The following is a 12478-nucleotide window of genomic DNA, read 5'->3' as shown; positions in this document are numbered from 1 at the left end:
CGTCCGAGTGTCCGCAGTTGGCACCCAGTCTGGGAAACGGGAGGTCGGGCTGACCTGGAGTCCGCTTCCTCCTCCTCCAGGAAGCAGGCAGGCTTCCTCCGCTGCACCGTGCCCATGCGCAGCTCTGATTTATTTCAAGATTTTCCTCGTCTGCATCAGAGATGGTTTTTCTTGGCAAATCGCAACTTTTTCAGAAAGCAAAAATGCAGTCTCCTCGTAGCTTGGGTCAGCGTAATCCCGTTTGTTTATGCAGGCTCAGTGTGTTTGAGGCCAGCGCCAGATCCAGCCAGGGGTGAGGGTCCGGCCCAGCCCAGACAGCTTTGTAGCTGGATTTGCAAACTCCAGCATGGCTCCAGGTCTGGATCTTTCTGGTCATTGGTGCATGTAGTGTGGCTGTGTGCCCTGGGTTTCCTAGGTGCCCTACTTTGTGGGGTTCTCTTCAGTGGGCCCTTTATCGGCTTCCTGGGACCTGTATTTCAGAGTGTTAGGAACCACCTAACAACAATTTGGGAGAAAATCTACGTTCATCTATTTTGTCCAACTAATGTGCTCATCGGGGTAGAGTTACTCATATTACATATCTTCAGAGCCCAAAGGGTTAAGTCATTCATATATATATATATATATATATATATATATACACACACACACATTATATAAAAACACACATATATGCATACACACATAGATACGTCTGTATGTGTATTTACACATACATACACCTATTTCCTATGCTTATATCTGTTCTCAGTTTCCACCTTTATCATAAATTCACCAAGGAGGGTCAGCAAAGTGTGCCTCTTAAACGCCCCAAGTGAAAGGTGGTGTAGGTGCTGGGATGTATGACAAAGACAGATGCCTTTCTGGAGAGGAAATGACCATCTGGAAATCTGTCTGCACTCTCCCTGAAGGGCCTGGATCTCTCCGAAGGAAGATGTGTTTGCAGGACTGGAGCCTCCCCGGGAGAGACAAGCTCACACGTTGCACAGGAAGAGACCTTCTTGAGGCCAGTGTCTGCCACCTCCAAGGTCCCTGGGGGCTCTGGGCTGACCGGTTAGAGGAGGAAGAGGAAGCTGGAGCCATTCCACGTGTTGAAGTCTTTCTCTTCCATTCCCTACGGCCTCTTTTGCCCCTATCCAATTTTGGAGTGGTCCTAATAAAGATGGCCACCCTTCGTCTAGTGTTTATGGTGTAGCAGGCACTGTGCTAAGTGCTTTATGAGCATCACCGCACTAGTCCTCATGACAAATCGTGGAATGGCATTCTTATTTTATAGATGAAGAAGCTGAGGCTCAGAGAGGTTAAGTGACTGTCCTGAGGTCACACAGCAGGTAAGTGCTGGAGCTGGGATTGGAAATCCTGGTCTGATTCTAAAGGTCACGCTCTTCAATACTGTGCTACATTGGCCACAGAAATGCCTGAAGAAACTGAGTGCCTTCCAGGATGTTGGGATGAGTGTTGGAGAGAGATGTTCTGGAAGCCATTTGAAAGTTAATCCCGGGACAAAGGGTACTGAACGTCGGAGCCTTCTTTAGGAATCTGAGCCCCCAGAGAGGGGGACAGAGAGACAGCTACGTGATCTCTAGGGGAAAAGTACAAGTCAATAAAGACCTTCTCGGGCCTGGCTTAAACACAGGTGGGACTTGTTAGCAGTAACTGGGAGTTTGGCCAGACTCCATGGGGCTTGTTCGTCGGTGTGGCCATGGAAAGAGGCAGGCCCATGGGTGTCAGGCTGGCAAAGGAGGAGAGAAGCCTTGCTTCAGGGAAACCTCTTTGTGGTGTCTGGGCCAAGCTGGCGATAGTCTCTTTTCTGGAGGTTCAAGTGAGCTCTGGTGCACAACCGCCAGGGGCCCACAGTGGTCTTCCCCCTCAGGAGGTTGGGGGGCAGGCCAGGGGGGCTTCACAGCCCTGGAGAGAGCAGCCCGACCCCCAGGTCCACCTTGGAGACTGGGCTGCAACATGCGCACGTGCTTCTGCTGCCTTGCTTCTGGGTCACCCCTGGCTCCGTTCCATCCTCTGCCTCGACCCTGTTCCAGCCCTTGCCGACCGACACCCCTGATGGTGCCCTCCCCATCTCTGCACATCTCCAGCCAGGTCACGGGAGTGATTCCACGGTCAGTGGGCCACACCCCTCAGGAGGTCCGCGTGGCACTTGCTTTGCGCCAGACGCGGTTCAGAGGGTCGATGGGTCTGTGCTTGGGGCGAGGGGCGGGGGAGGTGGAGTCTTTTGTGGAACATCCGTTGAAATTGCCTGAACCAAAGTGTGGCTTTGGGGAAGGATTTTTTTTTTCCCTTTGGCAGCCGACAGGGTGCAGAGTAACATCACCCAGCCACTTCCCAACCCTCTTGGGTAGGAGCCAGCAGCCGGGGCCCTGGGTGGAGTTTGGAGGCTCAGGGGTCTGAGGCGGGCCCCCCACCCCCGGGGACACAAGAGTCAGAGCTGCTAGCCTCCAGGATTGGGGTTCGGGAAAGGTCCCTCTTGGGGAGGACCTGGAGAGACTCTCCCGAGAGGAGCCGGCCTGGCCAGAGAGCACTTCTGAAGCTCACTCCCTGACAAGGACGCTCATCCCCCCACTCCCCCTCCCCGCACCGGAAGCGGAAGCGGCGCTTGGCCTGGAGCAGGGAATGCGGGAGGTGACCTAATTACATCGCATTTACTGAAGTAGGCGGGAACCCGAGGATGGTGACAGCCATTTCCAGAACCTTCCTCTGAACCACCTCCCATATTGATTCTTACTTTCCAGCCCCACTGCCACTGGGTAGCCCAGGCCCCTGTCAACACCTCATGCCTGGATTTCTGCCAGTGCCTCTTAACTGTCCACTCTGCACTGACTCTCTTTCCCTCCCGTCCCTTCTCCCTGCCGCGGCCAGATTAACTAGCTGAAAATACCAGTTTTATGAAGTGACTTTCCTACCCGGGGCCTCCAAGGGGTCCTTCTGGCCCGAAGGAAAGAGGCACCCCACTCCGTCCTCACTCGGACCTTCTGCTGCAGCCAAGCTGGTCTGTGCCTGGTTCCCTGCACATGCGCGGTCCACTGCTCAAAGTGCTCTCCCTTCCTCCTCTCAGCCGTGAGCACAAACAGCATTTACCCTTCAAGGAGCCAGGTGCTACGCCTTCTGCAGGGTCCCCCACCGCCTCAACTCATCCTTCTCCCAGACCCTATGCCCCGCCTGCCGTCACTGCTTTTGACAGTTAGTCAGTGAGGCAGGCCGGTCAGCCTCTTCTTACGCGTCGATCTTTTCTCTTCAACCAGAGCATCGGCTTCTGGAAGGAAGGAGCCAGATTGCATTGTTTTTGCAGCCCTGGGTCAGGCCTCCGATGGGTTCTCAAGAAATAACTGCTGAATCGATCAAAAGGAAATAAGCTTAAATTGCAGCAGGAGGGACTTAGATGAGCCTAAAGGGAAGATTTTTAGAGAGCAGTTAGCTGTTTAGAAAGGACGACCAAGGAAGGCTGCAGCAGTCTACGTCTTGTCCTGTCTGTGAAAATAAGAGAAAATTCCCCTGAGTCACGCTGGTAGGTGTGTGGTGGGAGTTTGTGGCAGCCGTCAAGGGTGGGGGGGGGGGCAGAGAGAGAAAGGTGGGGCAGGAAAGAAACGAATGGCCACCCTCGTTTTAGCCTCCTTTACGGACTCCAGATTTTTGGCTGCAATCCACCCTTCTACTTCTGATTCTCATCACTGGCTCGGGGCTTTCTGCACTCTTCCCGCTTGCTGCCCAACCATCCTGTGGCCATAGCTGAACTGGATTCAAGGTGTGGAACGAGAAGGGAAGCAGGAGGCATGCAGGGAGGAGGGGACGCCAGCCTCGTCAGGGCCAGAGCCACGGAGCCGCTCACCTGTCCCAGGAGTCCCCAGCCGAAGAGTGGCTTTGCCACCCTGTTACCTGCAAGCTGAGGCGGTCATCGGCAGCCGCCAGGAGCACGCTTGGGTACCTGGGGCTGGCGTGCTCAGAAGAATGGAAACACTCCCCCCCTCCCCCATCGCCACTGCCCCGTGTTCTCCCGAACACAAGCAGCCCGCGGGGAAGGCTGCTCTGGGTTGCCAGAGATGTGTGGAGCCACGGGCACAGTGCCTGGGCGGGCACAGCTTCCAGAAGGGCTCGCTCACTGGGGGAGGCGGTGGGACCCTGGTTTTGTAGTAAACGTGGGTGTATATTGTGCAGTCTAGTGCGCCCCTGCGACATGGGACTATAGCTGAGACACAGGTGATGCTCTTCCTCTGCTGTTCGGGCGCCTCTGCGGAGGGCACTCCCAGACCGCCGCCAGGCTGCTCCCAGCCCCCGTGCCCCCTGTCTCCCCGGGGGTCCGGCGGGGGGGCACCGAGTGAAAGGAGCAACAGAAGTGAGAAAAAGGCAGCCAGAAACGAGTCAGGAGGAAGGGGGCAGTGGGAGCCAGGACTTTTGGTGCCGTTGGGGCTTCAGATGCTTAAGTAGGTGTACGTACATACATACGTACATATGTACGTGTACTAGCATTGTGCGTACAGGTGCCTCCTTCCTGCTCTCGATGGCCCAGATTGGGGCATTCAGTGGCCCACAGCTGTCATTATTCAAGGGAGGCCCTTTTGCTTAGGGACCTCCTGTGCTGGACGAGGGAGGGACGCCGCTGGCTGTCTCCTGGTGACCACAGGAGTGGTGATGGGAAGGAGGGAGGGAGCCTAGGTGCCCTGTCAGGACCAAAAGCTTTGAGGGGACGGGGACACCGGTTCTCCTTCTGTCACCCTGCAAGGAGTTCGAGCAATTGTGAGATAAGAGGCACAAGATGAGACCAGCCTTGGATCGCACTTTTCAGACTTCTTGAAGACACAGAACTCTTACATTAAACCAAACCACACTTTTACTATGTGTAGGGTTTGCATACTGCGATATGCAAAGCAGAACGTTGAAATTGATAGGATCCTCTGGGTTTTGCCCATAGAAAGGCATAGACAGGAAAAAAAAAAAGAGTATAGTTTTATTGAGAAATGCATCCTTAAGATAAAGTTTTTATTTTATTCATTAATTCAGGCAAGTGACCCTTACTGGAAAGAATGAGGTCTATCTAAAATAAAGTGTTTAAAGAGGTCGTATTTACTTCTTGTGAGATTCAGATGGTGATCGTAGAGTTGTGATCACATTATTTTCTCATTAAAAACATTCGTTGTAGCCATCTCCATAAGACAAGTAAAAGACTTTTTTGAGTATAGTTAGGAACAGTTGTACTGTTTAAAATTTTTTTTTAACATTTATTTATTTTGAGAGAGAGAGAGAGAGAGAGAGAGGCAGACTGTGAGCAGGGGAGGGGCAGAGAGAGAGGGAGACACAGAATCTGAAGCAGGCCCCAGGCTCTGAGCTGTCAGCACAGAGCCTGACACGGGGCTCAAACTCATGAGCCATGAGATCATGACCTGAGCCAGTCAGTGGCCCAACTGCCTGAGCCACCCAGGAGCTCCTGTTTTTTAATTTATAACTTTACAGAACAAATATTTTCCACTTCTTTTTGCCGTGGTTCTTGATGATAGTGCTGTGTGGGTTGAAAATCAGCGTAATAGGAAATCAGAAAGAAATGCGCCCACACAAATGTAAAATACAAAGGAAAGTGACTACAAGTTGCACAAAGTTGAACTTTACTTGGAAAACAATCCCTAGGATCTCCAATGAGAATAAGTATCTGATTTGAATTGATAACAGAAGTAATAATATAATGATTTCTAAGATTTATCAAGAACCTTTAATGTGCCAACCTATTCTTTTATCTTTAGATCAACCTTTTTTTTAAATTAAAAAAATTTTTTTAAACATTTATTTATTTTTGAGAGACAGAGCATGAGCGGGGGAGGGGCAGAGAGAGGGAGGGAGACACAGAATCCGAAGCAGGCTCCAGGCTCTGAGCCGTCGGCACAGAGCCTGATCCGGGGCATGAACCCGCAAACCATGAGATCATGACCTGAGCTGATGTCGGACGCTTAACCGACTGAGCCACTCAGGTGCCCCCAGATCAGCCTTTGATAGGAACCGCTCTATTTCCTTGTCTTCACAGATGAGGAAACAGAGATTCATAGAGGTAAGTATCTTGGATGAGGCCCACAGTTCAGGGATGGGATCCCGGGTCTGTCTATCCAGTCTGTACTCCACATGGCCTATGCGTGCTACACATGCATTTTCTGCCAGGTACAGGTGACTTTCCAAACAACACCTTTACTGTGTCCTGTGAAAGGCTCAGATTTGGTTTCTGTTAAAAAGCATCACAGCTGCCTGATAGTCGGGGCAGTGAGCGAGTCTGGTATACATCTTCCCCCCAGCTCATAAATGAGGACTGCCCTCCCCCCCACCCCCCATCAGAAATAGAAAGGCATGGACTCTGAACTCTGTGCCTGATATTTTTACCTGCTGAGAGCAGCTCCCAGCCAGGTGAGATGAGGAGATGGGGTAGAGCTGGACTACAGGGGCTGGAAGTGTTGGGTCCTGGGAAGGTTGCTGCTGGGGACCAGGTGCTGTGGCCTGTGAAGGATCAGACTCTTTGTTTCTCCCCACTCTGCCCCACTGCCCTCTTGTACCATTTTTCTTTAAGGGGGTGGTCAGGAGAAGGTGAGAATGTGGTGGCCGGGTGGTAGGAGTCTATTTTCTTGACTCAGTTGTGCAAGGACATAACCATGTCAGAGTGAATTTTTAAAATTCTGAGTGTTGAGGTGCCTGGGTGGCTCAGTCAGTTGAATGTTTGACTCTTTAAATTTTTTTTTTAAGTTTATTTATTTTGAGAGAGAGAAAGAGAACGTGAGCAAGGGAGGGGCAGAGAGAGAGGGAGAGAGAGAATCCCCAGCAGGCTTCAAGCTGTCAGCACAGAGCCTGATGTGGGGCTCGTACCTACAAACCAGGGACTCATGAGGTGAAATCAAGAGTCAGACGCTTAACCGATTGAGCCACCCAGGTGTCCTGAGTATTTAACTCTTGATATCAGCTCAGGTCATGATCACATAGTTCATGAGATCGAGCCCCGCATCGGGATGACAGCTTGGAGCCTGCTTGGGATTCTCTCTCTCTCTCTCTCTCTCTCTCTCTCTCTCTGCCTCTCTCTCTGGTCCTCCTCTGCTTGTGTTCTCTTTCCCCAAATAAATAAATAAGCTTAAAAAAATTGGGGTGCCTGAGTGGCTCAGTTTGTTAAGCCTCCGACTCTTGGTTTCGTGAGTTTGAGACCCATAGCAGGCTCCGGGCTGGCAACAGGGAGCCTGCTTGGGATTCTCTCTCTCCCATCGCTCTCTGCCCCTCCCCCACTCATGCTATTTCCGTCTCTCTCAAAATAAATAAAACTTTTAAAAATTAAAATTAAATAAAATTCTGAGTTTTTATGTAGCCCAAAGTTAGGTCAGGGAATGGTTGTGGGTCCTCACACGGTGCTTTGGCCTGTGATATTGTGGAGTCATAAGTCTGGGCTTGGATTCTGACTGTGTGGCCTGGAGCAATCGCTTAACTTCTCTGAGCTCCAGTTTGCTCATCTGCAAAGTGGAATGGAAAACATTACCTCTTGGGTCATTGTTAGGACTGATGACATTAATTTGTATAAGATGTCCAGCACTGTACCTGGCAGTCACAAGTCCTACAATAGATGAGGATTCGCCCCTAAATTTATTTCTGCTATGGCCTCTTCCCCTCTAACTTTTGCTCTGAGGGCTTTGAAATTGTAGCTGTGCAATTACGTGTTTTCTAGTCTAGGTTATATAAATACACTCTTTTTTTCTTGGAATTTCTGTGCTAAAAAGTATAGTTTTTAGGCAGTTTTTTGGTGGATGCCGAGACTCTAACAGATTTAGATCTGGCATAGAGAATCTATTTGAAGCAAAAAACTTCTACTTTAAGCCTCTTCTTCCAAGATGCTTTAAAATGCATCAGGGCTGGGCGCCTGGGTGGCTCAGTTGGTTAAGCACCAACTTTGGCTCAGGTCATGATCTCACGGTTTGTGGGTTCGAGACCCACATGAGGCTCTGTGCTCACAGCTCAGAGCCTGGAGTCTGCTTTGGATTCTGTGTCTCCCTCTCTGCGTCTGTCCCTCCCTCTCTCGTGCTCTATTTCTCTCTGTCTCTCAAAAATAAACACACACTAAAAAGAATTTAAAAAAATAAATAAAATGCATCAGGGCTTAGGAGGATATATCTATTGAGGTAAAAGAATGCAGTTTAGAAATTGTCTTCTTCTGTTTTCCCTACAAGGATAGTTTCTTGTACAACACCAGGCATTCCAGCACATTACCCTTAGCCCTATCCTCTTGGAGGCCAGGCTGGGAAACAGTCACCCCCGGATCTTGACACAGCCTGAGTGCACTGGCTAGCTTGAGCAGCATCCGGAGTTGGTCTGAGCGCCTCACGAGTCCCTCTTCCAGAAAAGCCTCTGGGTTCTCCTTAGAGTCAATCTGTTTTTCTGGATCAGCTGAAGAATAGCATTGTCTTTGTGGGGGGGGGGCAGTCGTGTTGTGATTCAGACCCAGAAGAACCTTCTGCAAAGAGTTTGCCGTGTGTGGGTGGCATATCCTACTTCGGCTCACCCCATCCTTGAAGTCTGTGCTTGGGTCCTGACTGTAACCTGATGGCACCAAGGGCTTCGAAGGACGGCATCTGTATGTGAAATAGGAACTGCGGGATCGTAGAGACTCAGCACACCCCGTGAGGGTGGGGACTGGGCCAGTATGTTCCACGTAGTGTGCCCAGTGCCCAGCGCCATGCCTGGCCCATAGAGGGGTTAATAAATTTCTATCCAATGAATGAATGCAGCAGGTTGGGGAGAAGGTTGCAAAACTGCCTTATAGGTTTTGGTTTGTTTTGCAAGGAAGTAAAGGCAAGGACATTTTTGTTCTAAAGGCAGTTTTCAGGCATGATGGGAGAGCAGAGAGCCCTCTGCTTCCCTCTTGTACACCTGGTGCTGGAGCTGCTCGTTCTGCAAAGCCTTATTTTTAGCCATGTGATTTTTCATTCCTCTCCCATACGCCCAGATGACAGCATAGTCACCACCCTTCATCACCCTGCATTGTGATGGTTGGTGCAGGTGCACGTGTGCCTTTCAAAGGCTGCTGGAGGCTGCTGGCAGATTCCTGTCACAGCGCTGCTTGGGACTGGAAGATGGGAGTTCATTCTGACCTGACCTGTGAGATTCAGAGTTCCTTCTGTAGAGAAGGCTGGACTGCCTGCTGTGCAACCTGAACCACAGAGGGAGACCACCTGGTGACCAGGCTGTTGCCTGGATGGATGCTGCCGAAGGGTCATCTGGGCCCAGCATGACACCCTCTGGAAAGTTCTGCGCCTGCTTATGGGAGCTGTGTGTGTGATACAGAAGAACAGGAAACCTGATCAGACTCCGGGAGAGAAAGAAGCCAAGAGGAAAGAACTTTGTCCTCCCACTTCATGCGGAGGCAAGCTTCTCGCAGTCCCTAGCCTCGTGTGGGCCTGTGGCTGTCAGGCTTTGATGAGCCTGAGGGAACACCAGAGTTCACGGTAGAGCTTCGGGGGCAGCTGTGCTTAAGGGGCAGGTCTAGATCCATCTATCTGGATTTTTGTGTGTGCTCCATCCCCAATCTCCTAATAGGAAACTTGGAAAATAAAAAGTACAAAGGAAAAAAGCAAACCTATTTGTGTTTCTACCATTTAGAGATAGCCACTATTAACATTTTGGTGTATTTCCTTCTATCTTTCGTTGCCTCTCCCTGGAGCGGAAGATATACATATGTATATATGTGCACATGTATGTATTATATGTATGCATATATATGCGTATGTGTGTATATATTCACATGTCTATTATCTATATCTAGCTATCTATACACGTATATATTTGATATTCTGCTTTGGTTTTACCGAACTTTATACTGTGAACATTTCTTTGGCTAATAAAAAGTCTTGAGAACCCCTTTGGAGGCTGGATTAAAAGTCTTCGGTGCTGAGTCTTTGTGGGCATTGGACATCATACATCACGTCAGAAAGCCCGAGAAGTCCCCATCCTTAGGGATGTGCAGGCTTGCTTGGTGCGTCCTGAGGCTCTCCCAGGTAGATTCAGCCTGCCCTCTGCTATGTCATTTCCACAGTCTTGCTTACCAGACACAAGCTGCTTGTTGCAAAGGTAGATGTCCTCCCCATCGTGTTGTCTGACCTGGTGTTTGAGGGAAATATTATGAATGTCTGGACTAAAAGAAAAAGATCCTCCAAAGTCAAATACAGGCTTTATCCTTAAAAGAAAGACTTTCTCTGTGCCCACAAACCAGAAGGGTTGGAAAGCGGAAGAACCATTCTCTCTCTCCCTTAGGAGTGGGCTTGCTTTGGTTTTCCACTAATCTTCCATTCCTGCCTGTAGAATTTGACATGGTTCTATTTACTTTTCCTTGGCCCAGTTTGGGTCAACAGGATTTCTCTCCTGCCCAGAACAGCCTCACACTTGTGTGAAGTAAGATGTGAGCCTGGGCTCTGGACAGCAGTAATTAATCCTTGTCTGAGTGACACAGTGGGGATTTTCAGCCCAAGATGGTCTGACAGCACCAGGTTTTTACATGGCGCATGGGAGTCCCACGTGGGCCAAACTATTTCTTCTTCCCTTTTGTCTGTAAGTGACTTTGCGGGCTGTGTGTGTGTGCGCGCATGCACGCGCCTATGTCTGAGCACGAGCGCGTGCGTGCGTGTGTGTGTGTGTGTGTGTGTGTGTGTGTAGGTGTGCTTGGTGATCTGGTGCCCAGAACCAGTATAGCAGGATCTCAAGATGACTGTGGAAATAGCAATAAAAGGACACACACAGTGGAAGCACACAGCCCAGCATAATTCGATGACATAGCAAGCCTGGGATTTCCTCTTCTGTTTGTTTCAGTCTGTACTTGCTCAGCTTTCATCCCCAGGGCTTAGTGCTGGGAGGGAGTGGATTTCCTCAAGTGCTGTGGATAAAGTGCTTCTTCCTCTGTTATCTCCCTTGTCGGTATAAATTGCTCCACCGTGTCTGTGGATACGAAGATGAGCCTATACAAATGCCACCGTATCTTGACCAAATGAGACCGGCATTACGATGACATTTTTCTTCGTGATAATCCCATGACCTTGGAAGTACACCGGTTTCTCCATTTAGTTATTATGGAGCCATGAAGTAGTTCCCAGGGTGTAATACTCCTGCCTCTTCCTCCCACCATGTTTAGACTTAGTGTGGAAGTCTTTTATCGTGGGTGGGCCATGGTGGGGATGGTTTGGGACCCTTTGTGCTGATAATGGGAGCAGTCAGTGGTAAGAGTCGCAGGATTCACTGTGACAAATGTGAGTGGACAAATATCTCCTAAGGTCAGAAAACTAATAGTAGCAGCACCAGGAATCCCAACTGGTGGGCTTGAGAGGGTTAAAGGCAGCCCAGGGGCTCGATGAGAGAGGAGACTTGGCCAACACAAAAGTCTGTCTTTCAGGTGAAGCGGGTTAGTCCTGAAGGAGGCTTGTAGGCTTCTTCACCACCTAGGTTGCTAGAGGGGGGCTGTTGGGGTGAGGGGTGGGGGCATGGAGCACTCTGTGTGTGGGGGGCTCACTTGGCACAACTGGCCTGTTGTAGGAGGGACTAGGAGTGTCTGATCATGACTTCTGTGGATGGTGTGAGGGCTCACTAAATAGGTTCTCAATTCACCTCTTTGGGGAACATATTGTTACATCTGAGAGTGCAGGGTAAATCCACCAGGAGAGGGAAATAGACTTCCAGTGCTGTTGCTTTTTCAAGTAACTTAGTTAGCGGCTCTCTTCTTCAACGTGCTTGACCCTGGACCCTTGAACAAAAGCTAGTGATTGTGCACCCCGCTGAAGATACTTCCAAGTGTTTGTGCATGTGCACACACGTGTGTACAGGCATCCATACTGTGGATATACTCATGCCTCAGCCACGAACAGGTTCAGTTGACTAGCTCTTTTTTGGGGGAGACTATCCAACTCCCACCTGCCTCAAAACTCTCCAGCCTACTCTGGGCCAAGTGTTGTTAGCTTTATTTCAGCCATATTATGAGCTACTGAGGCATTTTGTTGACCAGCCTGGGAGCCTACGATCATACGCAGTGTCACTGTTTTGGAAAATTGATCTCCAGATTTTCATTTGGCCTTCGCAAATTCTTCCTAAGCTCGGGGCTGCTTGTTTTGACTCCCACAGCCTGCTAAGTAGACTTCACTCCCGTTAGCGTCTATTCCTACAACTGGTATTTCCAAACCTCTTCTGCCTGTGATTACAAAATGGTGCCACATTTACCTTTACTCTCAAATTGCAATGACTTCAAGACCCTCATCTACTCAAACAGCATTGGGGTGCTTTAAATATTTCCACAAATTGGTCATGATTTTCCCCTTTGCCCAAAGGAACCTCATTGCTGGCAGTTCCCACCATGAGAACACCAGCATCTGTGCCAATGGAACTCTCTCCAGCTGCGGCCAAAGCTGTTGATTCAGTTGCCAGAGCAGGGCTGGGTTTCATGCACAAGTGGGGGAAAGACCTGCCTCATTTCTGTGTCTCTTTGTCA

The 12478-nt window shown here is 49.9% G+C and overlaps 1 protein-coding gene across 1 annotated transcript in view; it reads left to right on the top strand.

Moving 5' to 3' along the window:
• The window catches only part of SMOC1 (SPARC related modular calcium binding 1), a 156045-nt gene that overhangs the window by 49969 nt on the left and 93598 nt on the right, over window positions 1–12478 (top strand). The gene's annotated exons all lie outside the window — the stretch shown is intronic.

The sequence above is a fragment of the Lynx rufus genome, unplaced genomic scaffold (assembly GCF_022079265.1).
Source record: "Lynx rufus isolate CCGP_SWC_20201006 ecotype Redwood Valley unplaced genomic scaffold, mLynRuf1.p SCAF_17, whole genome shotgun sequence".
Classification (NCBI taxonomy): Eukaryota; Metazoa; Chordata; class Mammalia; order Carnivora; family Felidae; genus Lynx; species Lynx rufus.
This window is presented reverse-complemented; position numbering and strand designations above follow the sequence as displayed.